General features: G+C 36.9%; 2 pseudogenes; both read left to right on the top strand.

Annotated features, from left to right (window-relative positions):
- Positions 1-1,236: 1,236 nt before the first annotated feature.
- On the top strand, positions 1,237-12,833 carry LOC120296130 (annotated as a pseudogene).
- Positions 8,203-12,833, top strand: LOC104425073 (annotated as a pseudogene).
- Positions 12,834-16,560: the final 3,727 nt, after the last annotated feature.

Raw genomic sequence — 16,560 nt, 5'->3', positions numbered from 1 at the left:
AAATATTATAAAAAATAACGGAGGCCGTGAAGAGAGGGTGGCTGGTTAAGCTGCCAGCACCCCTCTAGATGTTGTTAAATGCTAGAACTGTTCTTGATTGGTGTGCTTCACTAGAGCTTAAAGGGTTTCAAGATCCTCAGTCAGTTTGGGGGGATGATTGTCTATAGTATATGTGCGCACGTTTGCATTACAATGTGATGTGCTTGATCGACATTTGACGAATGGTGCATTTCGTGTTGCGAATCTGCTTTTGATTTGCTTAGAATTTTTTTCACCTAGCGAAAGGGTGTGAAGGAGTGAACTACCAAGTGGGAGTTTAATACCCATTAGTAGTGTTTGCTTTTCAGTCATAGCTAATGCTCATGGATTTCTCAGGAAATGGGCCTAAGAGGACTAACCCAACTACTAGGGATTGACCTAATCAACTACTACCACAATTCCAACTACCAGAAGCGGGTATGTCCATGTGGCCCTTGTAATAAAATTTTCCAGATCTGTTCAAATCGAGACCTCTTGTGGAATCTCGTCATGGATACACCCAACCATTGAACTACCATGCCTGTGGTTGCTATGCTTAGAATGATTCATTGGATTTGGTTTCGACTCTTATTCAAAGTAGAAGAACAGATTAGTATTCTGTCTGTTCTATTGTCCTTACGGATTTTTTGGTTTTAGTGTAGAATATGTGACAATGCAACAACGACTACTGATAATCCTGATGCTGCTTTCTTTTGGGCCTAGTGGCAGAACTAAATCGCGCAATGGTCAGTGATAGAGTAGAATGTCTAAATCAAGTTCTTGGCTATATAAGAATAATGCTTGGTGTACAGACACAGTTTACAGAATTGGTATACATATGGCAGACTCCTATTGAGTGTTGACTATGATCCATTTATTTAAAGGACCACTTGCAGTTGGCCAATTCACTTTGTATTCAAATTTTGTAGACTAGTTTAAGTAAATCTATCATGACTCTTTCTATATTGACAATACCGTTATTTTTTTAAGTAATGTTGCTTATGTCTCGAGTCCTTGATTCTCTGATATTTAGCTGTAGTTACAATGACTGATTTATTGAGGTTTCTACGTTATCTTGCCTACTTTATTTTCTTATTTAAGGTGCAGCTTTAAAGACTGAGGAATGCTTGGTGCTGTATGTGGGAGGGAATTTCAATGGGGGTGGGGAAGAAGATTTTTAACAGGAACCATATGTGGGGTTGGAGTTTGATACCGCAGATGATGCTCATATATTCTATGGCAATATTGCATCACGAGTGGGTTTTAGAATACGGTCTGGTCTATCGATTGCAAGTGGATGGATCAGTTTGTAATAGGAGATTTGTGTGCTAGAAAGAGGGTTTTCAGATTAATTCAAGGACAGGATGCCCTGCATTCATAAGGGTGAAAATATCTGATTCTGGCAAGTAGGTCCTTGACCAATTTGTGAAAGATCACAGTCATGATCTCAACGTTTGTGAGGAAAATCATCCTGCCAATTCCTTGTGCAAAAGTTCAGCAACAACTGCTAAAGTAGTTGATTTGTGCCGTAAGCCACAGATAAAACAGCTTGATGTTGTTGATAATGGATGCTCATCTTCTTCAAGTATTGTCAAAGCCAAACACATTAAACCGGGGGCAGATAAAGGACAAGTGAAACTTGAGCCCTATGTGGGTCTAAGTTTGATTCAACTAATGAAGCATACCAGTATTATGATACATGTGCTGGGAATGTGGGATTTAGAGTTCTTATCAGTCAGTTGTTTCAATCAAAGAATGATGGTTCAATTACTTCTTGGATATTTGTCTGCTCAAAAGAAGGATTTCAGCATCCTTCTAGGGTTGGGTGTGGTGCATTTATGAGGATTAGGAGGCATGATGATGGAAGGTGGATTGTTGATCGTTAACAACTAGAGCATAACCATGAGCTTGAGATGCAAATGAAAGCCAACAGAGGTTCAGCTTCTAGGAAACTTTTAGATTAGATTAATGAAACATCGGAAAAACTGGACATTGCTAAAAAGCACAATGAGAGCCTTGTAAAGAAACATCATGCGAACAACATAGGAAGTGATCAGTATACCATGCTTCATAATTACTTTCAGAACCAACAGGCTGAGGACATCGGATTCTTTTATGCTGTCGATTTACAGATGGGTTGCTGTAGAAGTCTTTTTTGCGCTGATGGCAGATCTAGGTTTTCCTGCAGTCAGTTTGGTGATGCCATCATTTTTTATACCTCCTATAAGCAAAACAATTATGTGGTGCCATTTGCTACTTTTGTTGGTGTTAATCACCACAAGCAGCCGGTTCTTCTTGAATGTGCTCTAGTTGATAATGAATTGAAGGAGTCCTTCATATGGTTATTTGAGACATGGCTCAGGGCAATGGCTGGGTGCCATCCCAAGTCGATAATAGCTGATCATGATGATTCCATTCTGCAAGCAATTGCACAAGTTTTTCCTTCGAGTCATCATCGATTCTCAATGTGGCAAATTAAGACAAAAGAACGTGAGCATTTGAGTCCATTGAGTAGTGATTGTAAATATGAATATGTGAAATGTGTTTATCAAAGTCATACAGTTGGTGAATTTGATGCCACATGGGATGCTCTTCTCAGCAAATATAGCCTGAGGGAAAATGCTTGGCTGAAGGAAATGTATGAAAAGTGTGAAAACTGGGTTCCACTGTACTTACGTGGAACATTTTTTGCTGGAATTCCCATTGATGGTCTAGATGCCTTTTTTGATCCATATTTAAATTCTCAAACGTCACTTGAAGAATTTGTCGTGAGATATGAGCAATGTTTGGAGCAACGTCGTGGCAATGAAAGGAAAGAAGATTATAATTTATTCAACTTGCAAGCATATTTGCAGACAAATGAACCTATGGAAGAGCAATGTAGGAGGCTTTATACCCTTTCTGTTTTCAAAGTTTTCCAGAGGGAACTTTTACAAAGCTACAGTTATCTGGGTGCCAAGATTCATGAACAAGGGGCCATCTGCAGATATTTGATCCGTAAGTGTGGCAATGAGAATGAGAAACATATTGTTACCTTTTGTTCATCCGATCTCGATGTGAGTTTGTGGCTGTCAAATGTTTGAATCAGAGGGTGTATTGTGTAGACATGCTTTGAGATTGTTCCAGATTCTAGATAGTAGGGAGCTTCCATCTCACTACATCTTACATAGGTGGACGAGGAGTGCTGAGTATTTTACTGTATGTGATTTTGAATCAGGAGGTAGCTCCCATGAAATTAAGGCTAAGATGGTCTGGCGTCTTCGTGAAATTGCTGCCAAATATGTAGAGTTTGGTGCCACATCTTTTGAGAAATACAAACTTGCTTATAAAATTATGCATGAGGGTGGGAGGAAACTTTGCTGGCAGAGGTAAGAATAGGATAATTTTGTAGTTTGGAGTGCATCTATAGTTTCTTTTCCAGCAGGCCTGACTTTTGTAACTAGAGGGCATCAACTTGTTTTATACGGTATAAAAGCTTTCTCAATTAGAAGTGAAATTATGTGGATATGAAATTATGCATTCTACTAGTTCTTTTTGTTGGTTTCTTCTGTTTATCTCACCTCAGAGGCTAGGGGTAAGGGAGGCGATAAATTGAGAAGAGCAAACGAAGAACTATGCTTAAAAATAGTACCTTCAGTTTCAAAAGGCAAATTTCAACAAATGTCTAGCGGGGGGAAGCCATCACAAGCTCCCTGACCATATGTTCTTGAGAAGCTGACCTGATATTTGAAGAACCTGTAGACCTGTGCTCTGGTGTAATTTCATCCAGGTTATCCAGTCTCTCTCTCTCTCTCTCTCTCTCTCTCTCTCTCTCTGTGTAACTTTGGCAAAAGGAATGGGAGACATGGATGACTCTTAGTTTTGGTGCAGAAGTTAGCAAGAGACGCCTGCTGGTCTGGCCTTTTAATTAGCTAATCATAGTGAGGTTAATGATATACATGAGCTGTGGTGATTTGCATTTTTTCCTCGCCTGTATAATCTGACGTGAGCCTAAAAGGAAAAGTGAAGCTCATCTAACATAAATGTCTGATTCAATAATCAATCGCAGTCCAGCACCTCAGTTGTAGTTGCACAAAGTTACCTGGGATTTTTTATTTGGTAATTATTTTTCCAGCAATATTTGGAAATGCCATTTGACATTCCATGATGTGGCTGATTTCTTGTATCATTTCTTGTATTTCATCTTATTTCTTGGCCATACATTTTCTTTCCCTATGTGGCTTTAATAGGACTTATCATAGCTGACAATCTTCTGTTATTCAACTTTGTTGAAATGTTTTACTATATCGGAGTGTGTTGAATAACTCTCATAGTACAGATTTGAGTGCGAAGAACAATATTGATGAAGACATGCAAAATGAAATATCTCACAGAAGTATAGTAGATACTCTCAATCGTATGTGTGATAATGGCTCATGAAGCAGCATAATTTGTTCATAAAGATGCACGGGTAGCTCTTTAATGGATATCTATCCATTAGCATTTAAATATATGAGGAAACTAGGGCAGTGGCAACTGTGCTGGTAGATAGATTTGTCCTCGTGGCAACAGAAATGAGCTTCTTCTTGTTATAGCAAGTTAGGCTACTCTCACCAGGAGAAACCACAAGAGAATATTTGGCCGAGGGACCAAGTGGCGTATATGGCTAGCTTAGAGTTGAACTTGCTTGTGGGCAGTTAAGTAGCTCAGGACTGCCATTTATATGTAGCTTAGACTACTGAGGCTGAAGCTGATGTACAGCACCTGCAACGTGACAAGATTCAAAAATGTATGAATTGAGATTTGCCTGATCGTGTGCTTCATAGAGTCCATGTTCATCTCATATATGACAACCTAGAAAAATTTTAGGAACACTTTGGTATTGTATGATATGTTAACATTGTCTCTTGATGCCTGGACTTGAAACCTTGAGGTTGAATATTATTTGAGATCTGAACATGCCTAGTGCTTTGTAAAAATCATAGATCAACAATGAATCATGATCTCCCCTAGTTAAATTTAAGTTACATTTTCTTTTCAGTTGTGTAGTCTTAACTAGGCTTGATACACTTTAACCGAAACTTGCTGACATCGTACAAAGAGACCATATTTCTCGTTATTTTCGTGAATTTTTCTTTCTGGCCAATGACAGAGTATGTTTTGATTGTTGGGTCACTGGCTATGCATCTCCTTAAGAGCATCCCAATAAAGCAAGTGACTAATGCTATTCTGAGAAGAAAACTGAGTCCTTGAACCACCCTGCTTGTGAGGCTGTATAGGGTATGTTTATCAATCCAAAAATCTTGAATGATGACAGAAACATGAAAAAGAGAACAGAACAACTGTGGCTAGAATTTTATTGGTTAAGTTACAAACTGAGAAAAAGTTTCAAGCAGGAAGAATAAGAACTTGAAAGGGTATTGAAGCATGTTTTGGTGAAGCGATTTCCTAGAATTGGCTCTGCAGCTTGTGTCAGTCTTCTTTGAGAAAGGTATTGCCTGCTTGTCCAGGTTTGTTATGGGTTAGGATAGTCTAAGACTTTGGAGTGATCTGTCTGTGCTTCATTTTTTCTTTGTTTTTCTTTAGCTTTAGCAACATAAAATGCTTCCAAGTTTAGTTGTTCTAATTTTAGTTTAAACTTCTAAAGGAATTTGTAGGAGTCAGCGGATGTGGCCTTCTTAGAGTAATTGAATAGGCAAGACATGATCTTAGGGTTGTCAAGATGATTGCAATAACTACTACTTGTCAAAAGGTGATGGCCCGAGTCCTGCTGAATGCTGCTCTTTGGGGTCATCTCTAGCTACCTCTTACCATGGAAATTGTTTGGCTGTGCTCAATGGGGAGACTATCATGAGCCTGTTGGAATAGTCGGGTACACTGGAATACTAAACACCAAATTACAGAACGCTAACAGAGAATCGGCAAGAAACATGTTCCAATTTTTTTAACTGTAAAATCCTATGAAGTATGTAATTCATTTCAAGCATCATTACTAATGTCAGCCAATGGCATTACTAGTTCATCTTGGTTTGGCAGCTGTATTCTATGGTTGTGCCGTTGAAGTGAGATGTTTTAGCTTCATCGAATTTGGTTTATATTATGGCAATGCAAGAATGATTGAGATGGTCGAGTCCAGTGAGTACGGTGGATGGTGAAAGAACTTGGTAAAGCATCAACACATTGTAGAGTTAATAAATTAATGCTTCGGGGGGTTGGCTATAGGGAAGAGACTTGGTCTCAAACTTTGGGATTAGCAAAAGAGAAAAGGGGAAGAAGGATACTAGAAATGTCAAAAGTTGTGTACAGTATTTACTTTAGTGCCAAAAGTTTTCCTTGGCTCACTTAAGTGTCAAATCAAAGAAAAAATAATCATTTAAGTGCCTTCAATGAGAAACTTTGGTTAGAGAAATTACGTAACTTTTATAATTAAAAATTTTATTTGAGGTGGCAATTTTTTTGATACTTAAGTGATCACTTTTTCATTGAGATTGACACTGAAGTGATCATTTTTCAATGATCATTTTTTTTTAATAAAAACTAGCATTGAAGTGATCATTTTTTAGTCTGCTACACGATGTTGTTTTGGGGTTATATGCTAATTAGGCACGCTTGTCAAGCCACGTAAGATTGTGAAATTTATAAAATATGGTCATGTTGGATTTCCAGTGACGCAAATTGGAGTTGAAACTTAAGTAATTGTTTTTTTTTAGGTGGAACTTAAGTGATCCAAAAAGTTTTTGACATTAAAGTGTACTGTACACAATTTTTGGCATTTTTAGTGTTATTTCTTTAAGAAAAATGTAAGGTTTCTATTTGAACATGACAATATTAGAGAGTGAATGAGCTTTTGAAAGAGTTGATAAAGCTTGTGGGGATTATATGACGAGAACCTTATCAATGAAGATTGCAGGCTCGACTTTAGTACCTAGAGAAGGATTTACACGCTCTTGAGCATTAGGTATGATTTAACATTCCTTTCCGAATTCATACTGTGATGCCAATCAAGAGTACTGCATTATTTTCATCTTGTATTCTAGGATGATCTACTGCATTATTTTATCTTCTACTGCATAATTGAAAAAAATAACTTGTATCTAAAGAAAAAAACGTGTAGCATCTCTCCCCCACCTCCTCCACCCCCCCCACCCCCAACCCCCAACCCCGGGCCAAAAAAAAAAAAAAAAAAAAATATGTGCAATTTTGCTGTCATTTTGTGAGACGATACTAGATTTTTGCCACCAATCATGATTCATTACATTGATTTATTTTTTTTAAAGTTAAGATTCATGCCCATTTTGTTTTTTGGATGGATGATTGAAGTAAGTTTTGCAAGAAAAATTGCCTGAAAAGTTAGGAAAATAAGCAAGAAGTTTCTTTAGGAAAATAAGCAAGAAGTTTCTTTTTCATGGGCTCATAAATTCGACACAAGATATGATACCGACAAATGTAAATGGACTTGGTTTTAAATCTACGACCTGAAAAATCGAATCACCAATTTCTCAGTGCTTTGTTTGTTTCCACATCCTACACATGAAAGCTTTCTTTTAATTGATTTCAGTATGATGATACAAAAATTGTAGAGATCAATAGATGGGCTTTGGCAACCGAAGAAAATATCATATCAGCAAAAAGTTTTGGGTAATCCAGGATGAAATCGTGACCATCAATCTCATTTATCGTGTTGGTCCTTCCCCTTTATTGCATAGTATAATTGTCACTCTAATTTCCGCACAAGAAAAGAGAGTGAAACTGCTGTCTCTTGAAAGACGAAGCTTCAAATCAATCTCACCACATACCAACTATACCCAAAAGACATACATATCTATGCCAAAAGCTAATACCAATAAAATTTAGCCTGATAATTCGCACGTCGAAGCTTCTCTTTTTATGTGTCACGGGAAAAGGAACCTGAAATGGTAAAGAAAAGGAGGTAATAAACCATGGTTGGGTGAGTGATAATTATCTCTTTATGTGGTTAGGCATCAACTATGCTCATTTTATAAGCATTGCCTTTGCTAAAAACAGTTAACCAAACTTATACAGCCAAAGGAAAATACTTGTATTAATAGATCAAGATATTTACTCAACAAAGCAATTTGGCATAAAAAAAAGAAAAAAAAAAACTAGATAGGCGATGGAATGTTAAATCAACAATAGGAGTGTTTGCTTTTCAGTCATGGCTAATGTTCATGGAGTTCTCAGGAAATGGGCCTAAGAGGACTAACCCAACTACTAGGCATTGGCCCAATCAACTACCACCACAATACCAACTACCAGAATCAGGTACATCCATGTGGCCCTTTGGATTAAATTTCCCAGATCTGTTCAGACCCGAGACTTCTTGCAAAATCTCGTTATGGATACACCCGATCATTGGGCTACCGTGCCTGTGGTCGCTTTGCTTAGATTGATTTGATTGGATTTGGTTTTGACTCTTATTAAGAGTAGAAGAACAAATTAGTATTCCGTCTGTTCTATTGTCCTTACGGATTTTTGGTTTTGGTTTATAATGTGTGACAATGCTACAACGACTACTGATATTCCTGATGCTGCTTTCTTTTGGGCCTGGTGGCTGAACTAAATCAGGAGATGGTCAATGATAGTTTAGAATGTCTAAACTGAGTTTTTGGCTGTATAAGAATAATGCTAGGTGTTCAGATGTGGTTTACAAAAATTGGTATATTATGGTAGACTCCTATTGAGTGTTGACTATGATCCATTTATTTAAAGGACCACCTGTAGTTGGCTGCATCACTTTGTACACGAATTTTTTAGACTAGTTTAAGTAAATGTAGCATGACTCTTTCTATATTCACAATGCTATATTTGCAATGAGCTGATTTATTGAGGTTTCTATGTTATCTTGCTTACTTTATTTTCTTATTTTTGGTACAGCTTTAAAGACTAAGGAATGATTGGTGCTGTATGTGGTATGGAATTTCAATGGGGAAGAGTTTGAACAGGAGCCATATGTGGGGTTGGAGTTTGATACTGCAGATGATGCTCGTATAACAATTATGCATCATGAGTGGGTTTTAGAATATGGTCTGGTCGTGAGTGGATCAATTGGTTTGTAATGGTAGATTTGTGTGCTGGAAAGAAGGGTTTCAGATTAATTCAAGGACAGGACGCCCTGCATTCATAAGGGTGAAAAAATCTGATTCTGGCAAGTGGGTTCTTGATCAATTTGCAAAAGATCATGATCATGATCTCAATGCTTGCGAGGAGAATCATCCTGCCAATTTCCGGTGCAAAAGCTCAGCAACAACTGCTAGAGTAGTTGATTTGTGCTGTAAGCCACAGATAAAACAGCTTGATGTTGTTGATACTGGATGCTCATCTTCTTCAGGTATTGTCAGTGCCAAATGCATTAAACTGGCAGCAAATGAATAACAAGTGAAACTTGTGCCCTATGCGGGTCTAAAGTTAGATTTGGCTAATGAAGCATACCAGTATTATGACACATATGCTGGGAATGTGGGATTTAGAGTTTGCATCGGTCAGTTGTTTTGATCAAAGAATGATGGTTTGATTACTTCTCGGGATTTGTCTGCTCGAAGGAAGGATTTCATACGGCTATGAGGATTAGGAGGCATGATAATGGAAGATGGATTGTTGATCGTTATCAACTAGAGCATAACCATGAGCTTGAGATGCAAATGAAAGCCAACAAAGGTTCAGCTTCTAGGAAATTTGTTAGATGAGATTAATGAAACATCAGAAAAACTAGACATTGCTTGAAAGCGTGATGGGAGCCTCATAAGGAAATATTTTGCAAACAACATAGGAAGTGATTGGTATACCATGCTTCATAGTCACTTTCAGAACTGACAAGCTGAGGACATCAGATTCTTTCTTGCTGTCGATGTACAAATGGGTTGCTGTAGGAGTCTTTTCTAGGCTGATGGCAGATGTAGGTTTACCTGCATTCAGTTTGGTGATACCATCATATTTTATACCTCCTACAGTCAAAATAATTATGTTGTGCCATTTGCTACTTTTGTTGGCGTTAATCACCACAAGCAGCTGGTTCTTCTTGGATGTGCACTAGTTGCTGATGAATTAAAGGAGTCCTTCATATGGTTGTTTAAGACGTGGCTCAGGGCAATGTCTGGGTGCCATCCCAAGTTGATAATAGCTGATCAAGATGATTACATTCTGCAAAGGATCACACAGGTTTTTCCTTCAAGTCATCATCGTTTTTCAATGTGGCAAATGAAGACAAAAGAAATGTGAGCATTTTGAGTCCACTGAGGAGTGATTGTAAATATGAATATGAGAAGTGTGTTTATCAAAGTCATATAGCTGGTGAATTTGATGTTGCATGGGATGCTCCTCAGCAAATATGGCCCGAGGGAAAATGCTTGGCTGAAGGAAATGTATGAAAAGCGTGAAAACTGTGTTCCACTGTACTTACGTGGAATGTTTTTGCTGGAATTCTCATTGATGTTGCATGGGATGCTCCTCAGCAAATATGGCTGAAGGAAATATATGAAAAGCATGAAAACTGTGTTCCACTGTACTTATGTGGAATGTTTTTGCTGGAATTCTATTGATTAGTGTAGATGCCTATTTTGATCCATATTTAAATTCTCAAATGTCACTTGAAGAATTTGTTGTGAGATATGAGCAAGGTTTGGAGCAACGTTGTGGTGATGAAAGGAAAAAATATTTCAATCCATTCAACTTCTAGGCATTTTTACAGACAAACAGACTGTTGGAAAAGCAATGTAGGAGGCTTTACAGTCTTTCCATTTTCAAAGTTTTCCAGAGGGAACTTTGACAAAGCTGCAGTTATCTGGGTGCCAAGATTCATGAACAAGGGGCCATCAGAAGATATTTGATCCGGAAGTGTGGTAACAAGAGTCAGAAACATATTGTTACCTTTTGTTTATCCAATCTTCATGTGAGTTGTGGCTGTCGAATGTTTAAATTGGAGGCAGTATTGTGTGGACATGCTTTAAGATTGTTCCAGATTCTAGATATTAGGGAGTTTCCATCTCATTACATCTTACATAGGTGGATGAGTTGTGCTGAGTATGGCACCATGCATGATTTAAAATCAGGAAATAGCTCCCACGAAAATAAGGCAAAGATAATTTGGAGTCTTTGTGAAATTGCTGCCAAATATAATAGAGTTTGGTGCCACTTCTTTTGAGAAATACAAACTTGCACATGAAATTATGCATGAAGGTGGGAGGAAACTTTGCTGGCAGAGGTAAGTTTAGGATGAATTTTGTAGTTTGGAGTCTGTCTATAGTTTCTTTTCCAGCAGGCCTGACTTTTGTAACTGGAGGGCATCAACTTGTTTTTCAATATAAAAGCTTTTTCAATCAGAAGTGAAATTATGTGGATATGGAATTATGCATTCTGCTAATTATTTTTGTTGGTTTCTTCTGTTTATCTCATCTCAGAAGATAGGGGTAAGGGAATAAATTGAAGAGAGCGAATGAAGAACTATGCTTAAAATTTCCTTGGTTGTACCATCAGTTTCCAAAGGCAAATCTCAGCAGCAGTGGGAAGCCACCACAAGCCCCCTGAATGAGTGTCTTTGAGAAGCTGACCTGATATTTGGAGAACGCGAAGAGCTATGCTGATGTAATTTGCCATCGACTGAGTGTTTTGAGAAGCTGATATGATATTCGAAGAACCTCTAGATCTGTGCTGGTTTAATTTCCTCCAAGGTATCCTCTCTCATAGTGAAGTTAATGATATACATGAATTGTTGTGATTTGCATTTCAATTTTTCCTCAGCCTGAATAATCTGACATGAACAAAGATGGAAGAGTGGAGTTCATCTAATAGAAATGTCTGATTCAATAGTCAATCACACTCTAGCACCTCAGTACTTGCAGAAACTTACTCAGTGGATGTGATTTTCTTTTTGGTAATGATTTTTTCCAGCAATATTTGGAAATGCCATATTACATTCCATGATGTGGCTGATTTCTTGTTTCGTGTTTTGTATTTCATCTTATTTCTTGGCCGTACATTTGGTTTCCCTATGCAGCTTTAATTGGACGTGTCGTAGCCAACAAAATTCTATTATTCAACTATGTTGAAAAGTTCCACTATATTGGAGTGCGTTGAATAACTTTTGTAGTACAGATTTTAGTTCAACTACTCATGCAAAATGAAATATCTCACAGAAGTATAGTAGAAACTCTCTGTCGTTTGTGTGATACTGGCTCATGAAGCAGCATAATTTATTCTTTAAAATGCACGAGCAGTTCTTTAATGGATATCTGTCCATTAGCACTTAAATATATGAGAAAACTAGGGCAATCACCACTGGACTGGCAGATATATTTGTCTTGATGGCAACAGAAATGAGCTTCCTCTTGTTATAGCAAGTTAGGCTACTCTCGCCGGTAGAAACCATGAGGGAATATTTGGCAAGGGACCAAGTGGCGTATATAGCTAGCTTAGAGTTGAACTTGCTTGTGGGCAGATAAGTAGCTCCGGACTGCCATTGATATGTAGCTTAGACTACCAAGGCTGAAGGAACACTTTGGTATGGTATGATATATTGACATTGTCTCCTGATGCCTCGACTTGAAACCTTGAGCTTGAATATCATTTGAGATCTGAACATGCCTAGTGCTCTGTTAATGAAGATTGCAGGCACAACCATAGTACCTGGAGAAGGATTTGCACGTTCTCATGCATCAGGTATGATTGTACATTCCTTTCCGATGCCAATCGAGACTACTGCATTATTTTCATCTTTGTACACTAAGATGATCTACTGCATAATTGATGATTAAAATAACTTGTATCTAAAGAAAAACATGTACTCTCTCCCAATATGTGAATGCTGTTATTATGTGGTATGATACTTGATTATTGCGACCAGTCACAATTCATTGCATTGAGAACTTTTTAGTTAAGACTCATGCCCACTTTGTTTTTAGGATGGATGATCAAAGTAAGTTTTGCAAGGAAGGTTGCCCGAAAAGTTAAGAAATTAAGGAAGAATCCCATGGCTCATAACTTTTACCCTAGATATGATACTTATAAATGTAAATGGACTTGCCGCTAAGTTTACAACCTGAAAGATCGCATCACCAATGCACTGATGTTCTGTTTGTTTCCACATCCAACACATGAAAGCTTCCTTTTAGTCGATTCCAGTATGATGATACAGAAATTGTAAAGATGAATAGATCGGCTTCAGTAACTGAAGGAAATATGATCTTGGTAAAAGTTTTGGGCACTCCAAGACTAAATCAAGGCCATCATTCTCATTCTCCAAGTTGGTCCTTCCCTCTTATCGTATGGCATAATCCTCACTCTAATTTCGGCACAAGAAGAAGGAAGTAGCATGGCCATCTTTCAAGAGAATGACAAAGCCTCAAACCAATCTCGCTGCCATCACCTATACTAAAATATACATATTTTGGCTAAAAGCTAATACCAAAAGAATATAGCCCAGTAATTCGCACATTGAAGCTGCTCCTCACGTGGGCCACAGGTAAGGAGCCTCAAAGGTTGAAGAAGAGGAGTGAGCAAACAGCAGCTCAATGAGTCATGATTATCTCCATATGATTGGGCACCGAATGTGCACATTAAACGAGCATCACCTTGGCTAAAAACATTTAGCCAAACTTATACAGCCAAAGCAGCATATTTGTAGCGATAGATCAAGATATCTACTCAACAAAGTAATTCGGCATCAAACAAAACGAGATAGGCGATGGAATGTCAAATGAACAACAGCATTTTTTTTTCCTGATCATAACATTCATCTGGACATAATAACAGGTGCTTATGTTATCGCATGAGTCCATTGTACATAACTTGGCATTATGTCCAATTATCTATCTAGATAGAAAAACTAATTTTGAGGAGTGTAAATAACATGTCGTAAGCTCTATGACAATATGCTGCAACTAAGGACCGTTCAATGGTAACATCCTCATTTTTTCCATTAGTAGATACTTGTGTTAGACAATTTATACATCCATGCTTCATTTAGAAGATAAGTATAACTAAATTAATGAATTCCTACACGACTAGCCTTGGTTACGAAACATTATGTGACAGCTTATGACAAGCCTTTACAATGCCATGAATAATTTACAATGAGCATAGACTTGGTTACAAGGCATCGTGCATAACCTTAAGACGTTTTATGACGACCTTTCACAATGCATTGAATAAGTTATGAGAACAGTGGGATAATGGGATTTTGTATATTAAGGAGAATGTCTGTTACATTTTTAGCAATCAATCTATTTGACCTTTGATTATTTGTCATTCGAATTGATTTAATTTGATTAATTAGAAGGACATTTCAGGTTGTGAGTCAATGGATAAGAATCGTAATAGATCTTGGAGGCATGGGTTGCAGTAGGTTGTAAATTCGGTTATTTTTAGTCATGATTCAGTTCAATTCTATCCTACACACATGATACAATGGATCTACTCATTTGCATTTTTATTTTTTTTTGGTCAATTGATGATTATCTGGTTTAAGATGGAACAAACTAAACGCGTTGTAACAATGGTTATATACACCGTAATAAGTTCTAAACCCTCGTTAACTTTTTTGGTAACTCAGTTTTTTTGAGTCCTACATTTACAATCTGTTACAAGCGCAATAAGTTAAAAATCAGTAAGTTATGTTAGAAATCACCTTGATTACGAGGCATTCCCTCTAGCCTTACGATCTATCACGAGTGCAATACTTCAAAAATGACAAACTAGTGATGGAAATACCCTTTAGCCACGCACATTTTCTTCCGGCTTATGACCTATTATGAGTGTCATACTTTGAAAATCAGTAAGTTACAACCAAAAAGACCTTCATCACGAAATGTTTGTTCTAAGTTTATGACTTTTTACGATGCACCTTTCCACGGTCTTTGGTTTTGGGGACATGTGGAAGTATGATTTCAAATTTCAACAATCATAACAAATGTAAAGCCATTTTTGTATTTTCATAATATTATAATTAATGTGCCATAGCAAGAATTATTTATGTCATAACGAAGTTGTCAATCCTATTAGCTTGTTTTGTTATTTAGACTGGTTTGTCAGTGGGTGCAAGAAAGTAAAGAATAATACTATATATGAGATTATTTTTTTCATTATGAGGAAGTAGTGAAATTTTCTTTTAATAAAAGATGTGGAATTCAGCCGAAACTACCCGAAAGGCAAAATATGTAAATCGCTAACACATGACAGTATGAAATAAAGAATCGAACAACACATATAGTCAGTATTGACACTATTTTTATAAGAGTTTTGTGTGTTCTATTTTAGTGGACTATTTTAAATAAAAGATAGTTAACGGTTCTTTAACTTTACAGCTCTTTATCGATGTGTAGTGCACTACTTATTTAATAAGATGTTAATAAATTTCTTATGGGGACGGTATTTCACCGGCCATACATATGAACTTTCAAAGAAATTGGACTAATTTAATAGGATGTCAGTAAGTCCCCTATATGTTGGTAGTATACTAGCCACGCTTATAAAATGTAAAAAAAAAGTTTCTAATTTATTGAGATGTTTGGTAAATTTGTCAATGAATTGGTATTTGCTAACCACACTTGCAAATTTTAAAAGAAGTTGGTAATTCAAAAATTTATTAGAATTTTTGTAAATTCTCTGTGGTGTTGGAAGTTTACTACTCAATCTTGTAAAATTTTAAAGAATTTAGCAAATAATCAATTTCATGGAATGTTCGCAGATTCTTTAGAAGGTTGGTATTTTGTGTAAATTTTAAAGAAGGTGACAATTTACTAATGCATTAAGTTTTAGTAAATTCCTTATGGTGCAGTATATTACTAGCAACAATGGTAGAATTTAAAAGAAGTTGGCAGCTTACTAATGTTGGGATATTAGTAAGTTTATTGTAGGCTTTGATATTTTACTAATTCGCTTGTAACGGTTCAAAGAAGCTGATAAATTACTAGCTTATTGGAATGTTGGTAAATTTATTATAGTGTTGGAAATTTACTTCTGATACCAATGTAATTTACTAATCCATTTGAAAGTTGGTAAATTCCTAATAGTATTGGTGATTTCCTAACAAGTACCTTGACATTTGAGTTACCGGTCACAATTTTTTTTTTTAACATTATTAGAAATTTGCCAGTAATTTCATAAATCTATTAACTGCTGAAAATTTTGCAGATTTCTCCTAACGGGACCTTGGAATCGTCTCCAATCAGCGTGTCCACTAATCCATATTTCAAGAGAAACACCAGTCCTACTTCTCAAATTTTTCTATCTACTAGATACGGCATGATAGATAAGTTAGCATCAGTGTCATTGTTAATCATTTGTTCTATTGTTGAATAAGACAATTGGTGTGAGGAGATGAAAATAAAAAGGACCTCAGTCATTTTCAGCTCTGCAGACACAAAATGTAGGTATTGCCACATTGTTGTTTTCATGTTTGTACTGCACTTTCCGCGTCAGTGAGAACATTTCTTTCCCTCACAAAGAAAAAAAATTGCCGAGTTGCATGGACAAACTTGCGCGACCCCAAGGATGGAGGTCTGTTTATACTTTCCCAAAGTTCTCTCAAGGAAGCATTGGAAGAGAAGAAAA

This window comes from Eucalyptus grandis, chromosome 7, assembly GCF_016545825.1.
Source record: "Eucalyptus grandis isolate ANBG69807.140 chromosome 7, ASM1654582v1, whole genome shotgun sequence".
Lineage (NCBI taxonomy): Eukaryota > Viridiplantae > Streptophyta > Magnoliopsida > Myrtales > Myrtaceae > Eucalyptus > Eucalyptus grandis.
The sequence above is the reverse complement of the archived record's forward strand: the minus strand, read 5'-3'. Positions and strand labels throughout refer to the sequence as shown.